A 12,994-nucleotide genomic window follows, 5' to 3' on the forward strand; every position below is an offset into this window, starting at 1 on the left:
ACTTAGAGGACCTCCAATTTATATTTAGATAAGTATATTGTGACCCTTTATTTATTTATCCATACCTAAGCTCACCTCTTCAAATCACATGTCTTTTAAAAACAAACAAATAAAAAAGGCTTAATAGGCACCTAGCCCCCTAAACTTGTAACTTTTTTCATCTGGCCCACTCAACTTAGGGGACAACCTCTCAACCCCATCAACTCTCCAAAAACATCACATACAACCTCTTACATCTATATGTTCGGTCAAAATATTGACCCGTATAGAAAACGCGCTTGACTGATGACCACACCAATGTCACGTGTCATTTTTTATTAAATTTTTCCATTGAGACCCCTGCTCGGCGAGCAAGCCCATTTGTGCTCGGCGAGCAACTACCAGAGATGGATTTCGATCAGAATTCTTATGCCAGAATGGAAAATTTTAATAATAAAATGACACGTGACATTGGTGTGGTCAACAGTCAAGCGCGTTTTCTACACGGGTCAATATTTTGACCGAACATAGGGGTGTAAGGGGTTGTATGTGATGTTTTTGGAGAGTTGAGGGGGTTGAGAGGTTGTCCCCTAAGTTGAAGGGGCCATGTGAAAAAAAGTTACAAGTTTAGGGGGTTGGGTGCCTATTAAGCCAATAAAAAACTTCAACAAACTTAAAAGCATTATTTTACAATAGAAATCGGCTATGAAGTTTGTGAAAAGATTGAATTGCATAAACCATATTGATTCCCTTAAAGTTAATTTTGGTTACTTTGTCCTCCCGATTTAAAGTATAACCCATTAACTACTTCAACCATCTAAAAGTGACAAAACATACCGTTTATTTTTTCTAATTTAGAAAAGATTTAACCACTCGTCGTTGGATTTACTTTCTATATGTGTTACTTTTCCCTTTAAACAATTTACTCCTTCTTAAAGCATATTCTATAATAGCCTCTTTAAACTCATGTGCACAATTTGAAATATCGTCTCGAAATGACACGTTGCAAATTTTTATAAACGAAAAATCAACATTGCATATGCAAAGTCAACCGAAAGATGAGTGGTCACAGATCAACATCTCCTCCGATTAAGAAAAAATAAGGAACATGTCATGTCACTTTTAGAGAGTTTGAGTGGCTAATTTATAAAAATTTAATTAAAAAACGCTTGAGTACACTATGTTTTATTAAAACATTTCATTGCTAATAGGCCAAGAATATAAAATGTATCCATTTTTTTTTAGTTTTCTAGGGCCAAGAGTCCTTGAAGAAAGTAAAGTAACATTCAATTTGCAATATATTAAATTAAAAAAAAATCAATTAAACATGACATGTCACTTAATTTTTGAGCTAAAAGTGGTTGCGAGAGTACTAAAGATCCATATGTGGGACTAATCTTATGATAAGCTCAATCAAAAGGTATATCTAGTCTAGTTTTGATAAATAAACCACAAAAGTAGTTGAAATAATGCTTGTTATTAACGTATTAAAAATATCCAAAATTAATGTCAGTAATTAATTAGCTAGTGCAAAAATATATATGTTTTTTTAATATAATCGAATCAAGCAATAAATTTACATATGTTTATATAAAGAATGGAGTTTTAGAATCTTTATATATTTTTTGGATGTACAGGTATAAAAATAAACATTTCTTGAATTAATGATAATAAGCAGAAATCTAAATTAAATTCCAAGTTAGTTAATATATTGTCCATCCAAAAAGAATACTTTCATGCTCGTTTTGGAGTTTAGTTTGAGTGGAATGGTATGGTGAATCATGATTTAGCATTCGAGTGATGATGTATGAAGCATGACAAACTAGGCCATTAAATAATTAGTTGATTACTAATAATATTATATGGCTAAAAACAATTATTTTACTTTATTTTGGTATAATGCAATATAGTATATACTAATAGTGATTGATGTAACTTACATGAACTCCAAGTCTTTCAGTAGTTCGTGGATTCAAATTGGATGCATATATTTCAGCGGCTAGTTTTGCTATGAACATGTCATTTTTTGTGTTTTTGTTTAATCAGAACAGTGCCAACTAGACAATCTTTACCATTTACCCATATTTTTTCAGGTCTATAATAAGATGTAAATTTTTCCTTTCTCCATGATACGAAGTAGGTTTGATTTACATAATTCAATTGTAAGATTATTAGCATCAAGTTGGTTACGGTCCAGTAATTAATGCATTAATAGAGGAATAAAACCTGAGGATGGAAAGAGTGATTCTTCATTAATGGATTATCAAAAGCAGGTTGTTGGTAAAAATCCACACAATCATATGTATCTCCATAGATTATCTATATATTACGAAGGAACAAATAGGTATGCTACGGTAATATAATACCGTGTTAATATGCATGTACTAAGATATATATATATATATACACACACACACGTATGTTGGGAATTTTTCTTGATTGCGACAATTTAGCGGAAACGATAAAATAATTTTATTGAATTATGAGGTTTACAAGAGGGTGTTCTCTAGAAACTTTCTAGAGTTACAATGAGATAAAACAAAAATAGTAGCACTCGGGTATTTTCCAAAACTACCCAAAATAATTAGACTACCCTCTAAATAAACTCTCAAAAATTCACAATGCACAATTGTGCCTTCTCTCACTACATTTCTTATGCTCCCTCTATTAACTCTCTTTTTTCACAATCTCACTCAATCTCTCTTTTTCCAATGCTAATATTGATCTCCTCTTTGGCTTTTTATAGGCCAAGGAGGGACATTGCCAGCAATAATTTTGCTGGCAATGTTCATTCAAAGTTGAAATTTGGTGGTCAAATTAGACCACCAAATTTGTCCAACTTTCACACCATTTCCTTTATTATTTCTTCTTTTTTTTTCTTTTAATTAATTACAAAATCAACCCTTCAATAATATAAATTACAAAAATAATCCCTCATTAATTTAGACATCACAACAATTCTCTTTTTTATTTAATTATTTTAAATTAATAGTTAATTTTCTCAATAATCTTCCCCTTAACTATTAATTTAAAATTTTCATTTTTTTTTATATATATGATGTACTTTCCCATCATCACCTTGTAAACGGAGCACTTCTCTCCACAAACAACTTCTCGGTGCACTTCTCACCGAATCAATGATGTACTTTCCCATCATCACCGGAGCACTTCTCTCCGCAAACAACTTCTCGGTGCACTTCTCACCGAATAAATTTGTTGATGTACTTCTCATCAACCTTCAATTATTGGAGCACTTGTCTCCAAATTAAGCAAATTCTTCTTCGTCAACATGGTCTGTCACATTGACACTTTCTTTGCTCTTGTTTCTGCAATTCCATTGCACGCGCCCAAACTTCTTACACGAAACATTTGGGCTCCCCCATGCCAGCAACCCTTCCCTCAACTGCTTGCTCATTTTCTCCATTTTCTCACGCCCAATTGATTTGGTGGGTGACGCTACATTGAACCATAGCTCTGATACCACTGTTGGGAATTTTTCTTGATTGCGACAATTTAGCGGAAACGATAAAATAATTTTATTGAATTATGAGGTTTACAAGAGGGTGTTCTCTAGAAACTTTCTAGAGTTACAATGAGATAAAACAAAAATAGTAGCACTCGGGTATTTCCCAAAACTACCCAAAATAATTAGACTACCCTCTAAATAAACTCTCAAAAATTCACAAGGCACAATTGTGCCTTCTCTCACTACATTTCTTATGCTCCCTCTATTAACTCTCTTTTTTCACAATCTCACTCAATCTCTCTCTTTCCAATCCTAATATTGATCTCCTCTTTGGCTTTTTATAGGCCAAGGAGGGACATTGCCAGCAATAATTTTGCTGGCAATGTTCATTCAAAGTTGAAATTTGGTGGTCAAATTAGACCACCAAATTTGTCCAACTTTCACACCATTTCCTTTATTATTTCTTCTTTTTTTTTCTTTTTTTTAATTACAAAATCAACCCTTCAATAATATAAATTACAAAAATAATCCCTCATTAATTTAGACATCACAACAATTCTCTTTTTTGTTTAATTATTTTAAATTAATAGTTAATTTTCTCAACAACGTATTGAAGGGCTATAGTTATTTAGAAAATAATTATGTACGTATAATCATAGTATAAACTTTGATCGAAATTTATTTCTAACCTCAATACGATATTATATTATGACCCACGATTCGTGATCCACGATCAATTAACATAGGTTGCAGGATTAACCAGATTGGATAACACTTATACTTAATTAATAAATCATAATCTTAAATTCAAAAAAATTAAATTTTATTCAAAATATCAAGAATATATCTCGAATACACAATAAGTTAAAATCATACATTTTTTCTGTTGGGCTTTGGAAACTTATAGATTTACTTCAGCGATCCGACAAGTTCAAATTTTTTTTGGTCGATTAGGGTTTCATCATAGTTTCATTGAGTGGATCATGCTCTGTGTACAGTCAGTTACCTACCAATTCCTACTGAATGGTGAGACTATCGGACCCATCTCTCCGGCACGAGGACTTAGACAAGGGGACCTTCTGTCCCCGTATCTCTTCATTTTATGCGTTGAGGGCCTCTCAGCTATGATTAAACAGGCCGAGTCCAATAGCACTATATACGGGTGTAAGGCGAGCCGCCATGCCCCTCGGGCCTCTCACCTGCTATTTGCCGACGAGAGTTTTCTCTTCTTCAAAGCTAAAATGGTAGAATGTTCTGCTATGAAGGACCTATTGGCTAACTATGAGGCTCTGTCTGGTCAAGCTGTGAATCTCCAAAAATCAGGTATCATGTTTAGCACAAATGTATCACCCCAAACTCAATTGCAGATCAAAGATATGCTGGGAGTCCATTCTCCGTTGAACACTTCTAGGTACCTGGGCCTACCTTCCCTAATTGGAGGCGGAAAAGAGCTGTCTTGAGTTATCTACGGGACAAGATGTGGGAAAAAACTGTTTAACTAGAATGGTAGACTCTTTTCACAAACGGGCAGGGAGGTGTTTATTAAGTCAGTGGCACAAGCTGTCCCATCCTTTTGTATGAGTATTTCCTCTTGCCTGTGTCTCTGTGTAATGAACTACAAAGAATGATGAACTCGTTGTGGTGGGGATCGAGAGGGTCAAAGCGTCGAATTCACTAGGCTTCTTGGAATCGGTTATGCTTGAGAGAAGAGTTTGGTGGGATGGGTTTTTGGCAAATGGAAGCCTTTAATATTGCCTTACTCTCTAAACAAGCATGGAATCTTATCTCGAGTCAGAATGCTCTAGCAAGTCGAGTACTCAAAGCTAAATACTTTTATACTGACACTTTCTAGATGGCTCAGTTGGGTAACAACCCGAACCTAGTGTGGCGGAGCATCTATCAGTCAAGAGAAATGCTAATTTCAGGTTGTCGATGGAGAATTGGGCCGGGAGAGGCGATCAGTGTGTGGGAAGCACCGTGGATACCGAACCCTGAAGGGTTCAAACCTGAATATGTCGTTGTAAGGGGATCTGAGGCCTGGCGAGTATGAGACCTACGGGTTGAGGTGGATGGGGGCTGGAACTTACCGCTACTCGAGTTGACATTCACTCAACAGGATGTCAACGACATTCTGACATTGCCACTCGGGGAGAGGGATGAACCAGATAAGATCATATGACACTTTGACAAACGAGGAACTTATACGGTACGCTCAGGGTATCGTATTGCTTTCGACGATCTGTTCGGCAGGCATTCGAGTGATGAGGTGGGGAAGTGGACTGATATATGGAACCTCAATATCCCCCCTAATTAAGGTGAAAATCTTCTTGTGGATGTAACGAGTTCTTACCTAATAGGGAGTGTCTGTTCCTCAAAGGATTGGATGTGGTTAATAGCTGTGTTTTATGTGGAAATACAGGTGAACATACACTACAAGAAAAAAACAGTTTACATACGACATAATGTCGTCGGTAATAACAAGATTTTCGTAGGTAATATCAGTTACCGACGACATACAAACGAAACTAATGTCGTAGTCAGATTGCTTGTTGGGAAAATGGGTACCGACGACAAAATCATTGTCGTTTGCATTAGCGACGACATTGTCATTGGTAAGTTGTAAGTGACCAACCATAAGAATTAACTAGTGTCGTTATTGGACACGACGTATGTCGTCGCTAATATATATGTCGTCAGCATACCGTCAGTAATCTTCACGTGAATTTGGCGCCAATTAATTTGGCCCGAAAAATAGGGACAACTTTGTCGTCGGTGAACTGTCGGTAAATGATATTTGGCGCTAATTTAGAAATATATGTATCATTTGTAAGTCGTCCGTAATTCAAGTGTTGCTATGTCGTTGCTAACATGTGTTGTTGGGAAATTGTTTGTATGTGGTTTCTAAATTCAATAATATGAAAGTTGTTTGTAATATTGTCATTGACAATAATAAATCATCAAATTTATATAATTTTTAAATAATTTTAAAACTAATAAATGATATCCCATACACCAAAATAATAAAAAATACTAATCAAGTCATCAAACTAATAAGATAATATATCCAAAATAATCACACAATATATCCAAAAATTACTTTAATGTTCTAGTTTTTGAGCTCTAAGGGCTAGAGTTTTGAAAGTGGTATGAACTATTCTAAAATCATAATCCTAATGTAGCAAAAAGATGGGACAATCAAGCTAACAAGAAAAAATATTCCAAAATTACAATCCTAGATCAATAACCATATAAAGACCCTTATAAAATACTTTCCTTGATTCATGCAGCATTTCACCCCTTTCCCATTCACTCGTGATATTGCTCAACGACCACAGCTGAAGAGGACCTGCAACTACACCACTCTTGAAGGAAGACGAAGAACAAGTTGCCCTCCAAATACACTGCAAAACCAAAAAGAAAATCATAATCAATTTGACAATCTTATCATGAAGATGCCATTCCATGCATCACTAGTGGAAAAACGTTCATTTGCATCGCTGTATTTGCATCGGCCCCTTTTGATACGCGATGCAAATAACACATTTGTAAGGGCCGATGCAATTGTCATTAGATACAGTATTTGCATCGGCCCCTTAGTATGGACCGATGCAAATACGTTTGGTATTTGCATCGGCCATTGCTAAAGACCGATGCAAAAGCCCATTCATGTGTTTGCATCAGTCGCCTTTAAGTGGCCGATGCAAATGCTTATGTTATTTGCATCGGCCCCTTATTAAGAACCGATGCAAAAGACCGCTTACATATCTACGTCGGCCAATACTGTAATCATTTGCATCGGCCTTTTTCTAGGCCGATGCAAATGAAACATTACATTTTCCCCATCAGTCGAGTCTTCTTCTTGTCAACAGGAATCGTTGACGGCGCTAGAAAGGGATAACCCTAGACCCATTTACGCTTTGTCTTCGTTGGTGTTTGTTCCTCTTCCACCACACCTCTGTTTCTTTAATTCATTTTAATCTCCGGTAACCCGTTTCATACTTATCTTCTATGAAACCAAATCTTTCTCTTCGCCATATCTCAATTGGGTTTCCTTCGTCAAAGAGTTCTTTTTCTCTTTGCGCCATTCCTTTTCCTCCTTAAATCTGGCCACGCTCGGTTGACTTGTCTTTCTTGTGGTGTTTTTGAATCAGGTATGGGGTTTGATTTGCTGCAATTCGTTTTTGTTATGTTTGGGATTCAATTGTTTGTTTTTGTTTTCCTGTATCAGTGATCTGACTGCGTTTCTTTTAATCTATTGGTATTGGTTTTTGTTTTTGTTTCGTTATTGAGGATGGTGATGTTTGTTTGATAGCTAGACGTGGCCTCAGAGAGCTGCATTGATGGCTTACTCACCGAGATGGTTTCTTCATACTGCAATCGCCTCGACGCCAACAAGCCTGAGCTCGCCGGCCGTCGTATCGAAGCTATTGGCTATCAGGTCGGCCAATCTTAAACATCTTTCAAATCCTTTACTTCCCTAATTTTTCCGATCTTGTTGATTTCATAGTCCCGTTCAGTTTTTAGTAATATTTATTCTATTTTCTTTAGATTGGATCTTTAAATCTAAATTCTAATTTTGAGGTGTTGTTTGGTTATTGTGAAAGTCTAGAAAAGAATAAAAAATTTAGGTTTGAGGAATGGATTAACAGAGATTTACTTTCTCAGGTATACTATGGAGCGACCAAGGTTTAGTGACCATTTAGAGGCAATAAAGTTCATATGTAAAGACTTTTGGTCTGAGCTTTTCCAGAAGCAGATAGACAACTTGAAGACGAATCATCAGGTAAGTTTGCCATTCAATTCTTAATTGGATCTAAAAATAATTATGGAGATCATAATCTCGCTTATGTTTTTCTTACAGGGCACCTTTGTATTGCAAGATAATAAATTTGGATGGCTTGCTCGCATGTCAGTTGATCCATCGATCGAAGATATATGAGTATCACAAGATCCTTCTACCATTGGCGAAAGTAAGGTTGCCCAAGCAATGAGCATGCATCTCTATTTTCTTAGGATGGTGGTTTTGGTTTGACTGAATAACAAGCAGAGACTGAATACTCCTTTTTGGAGAACTAACATAGTGTTTTGCTTGATTGAATTTGCTGCAGACATTTCAAAATAAAAGATTTGCTCATGCTGTTAAAGAGAGCACTCTGGACAGTCTAAAAACAGAGCTTCTACTTTGGCTGTTGGATGAAAGGGTTCCTCATATGGGCGACGACAGCCAACTATTGAAAGCATTGAATGTGCTTATGCTTAAAATTTTGGTGATGGTTTAACTGACATGCTTCTTTTCTTATCAAGTTTAAGATATGTTTTACTTCCTACCTTATAAGTGGTTGTACATACAGGATAATGCTGATCGAACTTCATCCTTTGGTGTCCTGATTAATCTCTTAAGTCCACTGGATCCCTCGAGATGGCCTTCACCCGCGTCAAGTTAGACATTTGCCATCAGAAATCAGAAGTTCTCTGATCTTGTTGTCAAATGCCTGATTAAACTCACCAAGGTAATTTTAGTTGCTTCTTTGAGCCTTGCCTGCTTGCTTGAGAGATATGGTACAATTGGTGGTCTTACGTGAAATGGATAATTATCCTATGGAGTCTGATGCCAGATTACATTTGTTGTTAGTAGCTGTCATAGAAATTCACAGAAAGTTGTTCCATAATAGCACACGATTTGGATTATTGATGTCATGGTGGCATTAACGGTTATTATATGGTTTACTCATCTTTATCATTACCAAAGGAATGAGCTGATAAGAGAGAGGACCAAATGAAACGAGAACGGAAACATTAAAATTCTTTAAGGAACTAGCTATTGTTGTTTACCTTAAGTGTCTCAAATTGTCAAAGTGCATCAATGGTTTACTGGACTTCTTGTTAATGATACATGAATTTTCAGGCTCTGAATGGGCGTTAAGCTTTCCTAGAGCTTGAATGAAGGCAGATTGAGATTGCATATACTGTTTAAAATATGTTGTATCAATTTTAGGTACTGGCAGAAGAGTATAATTTTTTCCCTAAGAAATGCTAGTCTTAGTTGAACCATTTCCTAATATTGTTCTCTTCTATTGTATCAACAATTTAGAAGTGTAGAAAAGAGTAGAATTTCATCTTTTAGGGGAGCGTCCTTCAGTTTCCGTAGCACCCGTGTTCACCAATGTGTGAATTATCCAAGCATATATTCTTGAATTTCTTCAAGAGTGGTCGCAAGGTGGGGAAATTTTGAAACAATTACATGCATGACTGTCACCACTGATTCTGCACAATTGTCAATCCAAAATAGAAGAAAGATAGAGGAGAGGCAAGGCAAGATTTGAGATAAGTGCTCAATTGTTCCCTGTCAGTGAGGAATTCCTCCACATCTGCAACCTGTGTGGAGTTGGGGATAGTTGCTATAGGAAGTTGAGGAATTTGACCATAGAGGGCTTGATTGGGACTCATTCTGATAGAGCTATGATAACTGTTATTATACCAGTATTCTGTGTTTTCTTAGACATTGGCTTTTGATTTGGGTCTGTGTTTTCTCTATAGCTTCATTTTAATCTTTATTGCTCAAGTGAACGAGGTGCTTATGTATAGATTATTCATTAGAAAAAGACTAACCAGCTTTTAGCAAGATTGTACTGTTCAATATTTTTAATATATTATTCTTACTCTCTTGGTATTTGAAATTCCAATGTTAAGTTATGCTGAATTTCCACCAAGTAAATGCTCTGCCCAATTGCAACTTTATGAAAATCTAAATGCTCTAATTACCAACTTTATATACTTTTCGTGCTACTAGCATCAAAATTATTGTGGGCGAGTAGTAATGTGGAAATGCTTAGTGCTTTATTTGATTTCTTTTTCAGCATGCTACACTTTCATTGTGTAATATTTTGTGACTAAGCTGTGTAATCTTTTGTTGAATAAAGTGTGTTGCCATCGGCAATCATAATAATGTCTCTTAGGTATGAAACTCAGGATGATTTTACAACGTTGTTTCTATTGCACATGTTCATTTTTCAATTTTCATTTGTCTTTTGCTAGTGGGGTGTTATATGGTCGAGGGATTATAGTTATGAGATGAGAGGTATGAACTCAGCATGTTCATTTCATCAATGAAGTCGGGATGATTTTCAATATTGTTTCTATTTGCACATGTTCATTTTTCAATTTTCATTTTTTGATGTTAGTTGTCATTTCTAATTTATCAAGATACTTTTAATTGTGTGTATACTAAACAAGCTTGAGTATTTACGTTTCACTTTTTGCTTTTGTTAGGTTCTTAAAAGAAGCACACCTTATTCCGATGATGAGATAAATATCGTTAGAGATATTTGGGCGGCGTATTTTATAACCAATGCGCCAATTTAAGATTCGGTGAGATATTATGTATTGTTGCTTCCATTTATTATGTTTTATTTCGGAGTGGCTCTGCTTATATTAATTGTTTTTGTTTCATGATTTTTGATTGACACAGGTTGATGTGATATCAAAAGCACAAGAGCATGGAACAAAGGAGCTTGGAGTTAAGGAGCCTAGTAGAAGCATGAGGGATCCATTGGAGCTGTCAATTGGACCTATGACGAAGAATCGTGCAAAGAAAGACCAACAAATGCTTAATGGACTCATCTTGAGCTTCTTTAAACAAGGAATGAATTCTAGCGAAGTCATTAAAGATGGTGTGTTTTTGTGTTGTATCCAAGCCCAAGCCCATAATAGTGATATGTAAAAAGGTTGATCATATTTTAAGAGAAGCTTTGGACTTGCATGTGTTTGGCATGTGCAAAACCCATTGGGACTCATTAAAATTAATGCTATAACCTTATAGGTTTGATTGGGCTTATTTCTAGCTAATTAAAAGGCCCAAATAATGTTAATTAGTGGGCTGAAATTGGGCTCTAAAGGACAAAAACGAATTTAATGTTTTTCCTTGTCTAATTAGGATTTCTTTTACCTTGGTGCACTAGGATTCAACTTCCTTTTTAGTTTAGGTTTAGGTTTATTTTGTAGCCTATATAAAGGCTTGTATTCTTCATTATTTTTATCAATCAGAAATCAATATTTTTATGAACAAAAGTTCTTCTTTTCCTTTGGGAATTATTTTCAATCCGGGATTGAATTCTTTATTGTGAGCTTGAGAGACCGGGTCATCATTCTTGCAATATTATCTTGATCGTGAACAAGTATTTTGGTAAGGTACTTGTGAATCGCCAAACACTCAGGTTCCAATTTAATTATTCGAAGGTGTAAGGTCAGATCTCCTTTCATTGTCTTTAATTCTTTGGGATTGGTTTGTTATCACCAATTTATGTTTGTTATTTGATTCTATTAATTCCTTAAGATAGATCGGGAAAACTTGTTGATTTGGTTATTATCTCTTTTTCATAACCAATATCACATCAATTGGTATCAGAGCTTTGGCTCTTAAGGAATTTGTTGTTTTTGTTTTGTTTGTCGAAATTAAAAAAAAAAAAAAAAATTACCCCAATCTAGAGTCTTTAATTATTGATCGAGTTCCTCATATCTTTGCATCTAGTTATTTAGGTTCTTAGTTGTAGCGAACTGATTATTTTTGGATTCTATTCTTACTAGCCAAACCCATTTATGTGTGTGAATTTCTTCAATTTTTTTTTGCATGCTAAATCATTAGTGCAAGTTTAATTTGTTAATCAATTCCAATCTAGTTTAAAAAAAAGGAAAAAAAAAAGAAAAAAAAAAAGAAAAAAAAGGAAAAAAAAAGAGGAAAAAAAAAGGAAAAAAAAAAGGAAAAAAAAAAAAAAAATCGGCTCATTGTTTGTACTAAAGTTACAAGTTTTCTAGAATTTGCATGCTAAACACACATTCTTAAAATTTCTTTCAAACATTTGTCTCTTCTTCGAAAATCGTCTTTTATTCTATTCTTAGTGTGCTAAACTTTGGTTATCGTTACAATATTAGTCTTCTTTGCTTCTTGTTTCTGCTCTACTTTATTTTGTCATTCTTTTGCTTCATTGGCATTTATATTACCCGAGATAATCCTTGTGATCTATCAAGATAATATAAAAGAGTGATTGAACCGGTTGTGAGGTACTTCTTTTACTTTCTTTTTCTTCTTTTCTTGCTTTAGACTAGATTTCACTTTTCTTTCATTCTTTATATATTTTGTCATGTCTAACGAACCTAAAAAGGACAACGTTAACGATGTTGATTCTAAAGAATGGCAACAAGCTATTGTAGGTGAGATGAAGAGGTTAGGGGCTATTGTGGCTGATTTGGTTTCAAACCAAAAGAAATCAAGCCAAAAGAAAGGAGGACGCGGGAGATTGAATTTTGATGATGAACTATCCGAGTCTGAAGAGGAGGAGCAGTTTGGATACCGAAAAAGGGGTAACGATCGAAAAGATAGTAATCTTAATGCTATCAAACTTAAAATGCCTACTTTTCGAGGAGCTAGTGACCCAGAGGCGTATCTTGATTGGGTACGAAAGGTTGAAACAATCTTTGACATACATGAGTATTCCGAGGAGAAGAAGGTGAAACTTGTAGTATCCGAACTAACTGAATATGCGGCTGTTTGGT

General features: G+C 35.3%; 2 long non-coding RNA genes across 2 annotated transcripts; both read left to right on the plus strand.

Moving 5' to 3' along the window:
- Positions 1-6,884: 6,884 nt before the first annotated feature.
- On the plus strand, positions 6,885-8,407 carry LOC136220616 (uncharacterized). The gene is made up of 3 exons (XR_010684624.1): positions 6,885-7,883; positions 8,111-8,228; positions 8,307-8,407. It is a non-coding gene; the product is annotated as an uncharacterized lncRNA (long non-coding RNA).
- A 25-nt stretch (positions 8,408-8,432) lies between these two features.
- On the plus strand, positions 8,433-10,782 carry LOC136220617 (uncharacterized). The gene is made up of 3 exons (XR_010684625.1): positions 8,433-8,712; positions 8,797-8,955; positions 10,715-10,782. It is a non-coding gene; the product is annotated as an uncharacterized lncRNA (long non-coding RNA).
- Positions 10,783-12,994: the final 2,212 nt, after the last annotated feature.

The sequence above is a fragment of the Euphorbia lathyris genome, chromosome 2 (assembly GCF_963576675.1).
Source record: "Euphorbia lathyris chromosome 2, ddEupLath1.1, whole genome shotgun sequence".
Taxonomy (NCBI): domain Eukaryota; kingdom Viridiplantae; phylum Streptophyta; class Magnoliopsida; order Malpighiales; family Euphorbiaceae; genus Euphorbia; species Euphorbia lathyris.